Consider the following 2,250-nt stretch of genomic DNA (forward strand, 5'->3'; position numbering starts at 1 on the left):
TCTGCCATCTTTCTAAGTGCTGGCTCCTTCTGGGCTCAGGTTTAACTACTCTGTGGGTAATTAAACAGTTATCTTTTCCTTTTTCAGGTTGCATCATTACTCAGACTTCTGAAGATTTTTTTTATGAAGTAAGAAAATTTTCTTTTAGAATAATTATGTGGGTTTTAGGGTGTATCATTCGGCTTAGAGGCACCTTGTTGACTTTGCTCTGTCTCTGCTCCTAGCTTGTTTAGGGAAGTGGGGTGCAAATGACAGGAACTGTCCGACTGACCTGAACCTGCCTTGGGAATCTCTAATCCCCAGTCACAATGGTCTGCCTCCTTCTGAAGTTACATGTTAATACTGCATTCAGTAATTGTCACCAAAACTGCAGTTCTGAATGTGTAACCCACAAAGAGAGATGAATTGACAGCGCTACAGCTGTGCGAACTCACGCTCTGTAATTGGTAGAGCTCAAGAATGAAATGGACTTTTGCTGGTCATTGTTTAAAACAGGGTGTTTCCTATATGGCTACATCTTAGACCTGACACGGGTGTCCTGACACTGAACTTGGCAATTAATCTTACCACAGCTGACTGTTTCACCTTAGATTTGTGAATGTTGAAGGAGAGTACTGATAAGATTTCATCAGAGAAAAAGATTTTTAAAGATAGAAAGATCTTGGGCAAAGTGAAGAAAGCATTCTAGCTATCTTGCCTCTCAAAATGCAGTGGTGGTCCATGTTGCTTGTGACAACTAGCAGTTATAGGTGAGTTTATATGACTTTTTCTATTCTTTTTCAGATTCAGTCAAAACATCCCATCTCTACATCCCAGACATTTCCAAGTGTGTGTGATAATATATGGATAATGACTTATGGAATCTGCTTAAATTAGCAGCAGTGTCTTAATAAATGTATGATAGCTTTGTTTGACAATAAGTGTACATGATTCTTTTTAATCTCTACACACAGTCAAGAATGTGATTTGGATGCATTTTCTTTAAAACTAAATGTGAGAAAGGGAAATGGAAACCTGTCTGTAATAAAAAATAATATAGGTGGATATTTTCATTAATATTCCTCCTGTGCACAGATCTGGCCAGGCTTCAGAGCAGGGCTTTTAAACTATCCAGTGACCATTTTTTTTTTTTTTTTTTTTTTTTTTTTTTTTTTGGTTTGTCTCTTTAACTTTGGCTTTCTTGGACTTTTCTTTGCAGACCAGGCTGACTTCACAGAGATCTGCTTCAGCTCCAAAGTGCTAATACTAAATAATAAACATATTAAATTATAAATACCACTCCACCTGGCTCTAGCACCAATTCTTTACTCAAGAATTTTTATCTATGTATATAGGTATATAAAATTGGTATATAAGCATTTATTTATATAATTTTACCACCTAGGGTAAAAAGCAAGTTTGTATACTAAAGAGATAGATGTAAATGTTTATTACAAAAAAGAATTGTTTCTTGGCTGAATTTGATACTGGAAGACACAGTTTTTGATTTTGTAATCACAGATGAGAATGTTGTACCTTAATACATTATAGAAAATGGAAGAAGTATATTTAGGATTGTTTCAGAAATTAGAAATTCTGTTCTAATCCTTATTAAACTTTAATTACTAAAACATTTTATTGTAAAGGAATTTATACATACTTTGATCAAACTCACTCCCTCTTAACTTACCCAGATCCATCTCTCTTCCTTACCCATTTAGTGTCAGCTTTTCTTTTTTTTTCTTCAAAAACACCCATGAAGGCAGTTGATGCTGCCCATGTAGTCTTGACTGTGTGGCTTTTCACTTAGGTGTGGTTGACTTACCAAGAGCTACACTTCTTTTTTTTTTTTTTTTTTCGGAGCTGGGGATCGAACCCAGGGCCTTGCGCTTCCTAGGCAAGCGCTCTCCCACTGAGCTAAATCCCCAACCCCAAGAGCTACACTTCTGATAAGATGTCCTTTCCCTCCCGCAGTAGCTTTCAGTTGCAAACAGTTCCACTAGGCGTGGGACTTGATGTCTACCTTCTCGCTCCATGAAGGGATTTGATCTGTCTTGAACTTTTGTGGTATGCATGCTCTTTAACTGCTATGAGTTCATAATATGCAGTTGCCCTTCTGTGTTCAAAAGATAGGATTTTATAAGGCTCAAAGTGAGTCTTAACTAGCGGGAAGACACCCCCACCCCACCCCCAAGTGAGACATGAGGCCGGAGTTCAATGCAAATACAAGAGGTTTATTTTCCTGGCTCGTGGGGTCGACCTTCAATCAGC

The 2,250-nt window shown here is 37.6% G+C and overlaps 1 long non-coding RNA gene across 1 annotated transcript; it reads left to right on the forward strand.

The window, feature by feature from the left end:
• The first annotated feature begins 25 nt into the window (after positions 1–25).
• LOC116910141 lies at positions 26–1,612 on the forward strand. Its single transcript, XR_004389137.1, has 2 exons — positions 26–128; positions 784–1,612. It is a non-coding gene; the product is annotated as an uncharacterized LOC116910141 (long non-coding RNA).
• The last annotated feature ends 638 nt before the right edge of the window (positions 1,613–2,250 follow it).

This window comes from Rattus rattus, chromosome 9, assembly GCF_011064425.1.
Source record: "Rattus rattus isolate New Zealand chromosome 9, Rrattus_CSIRO_v1, whole genome shotgun sequence".
NCBI lineage: Eukaryota > Metazoa > Chordata > Mammalia > Rodentia > Muridae > Rattus > Rattus rattus.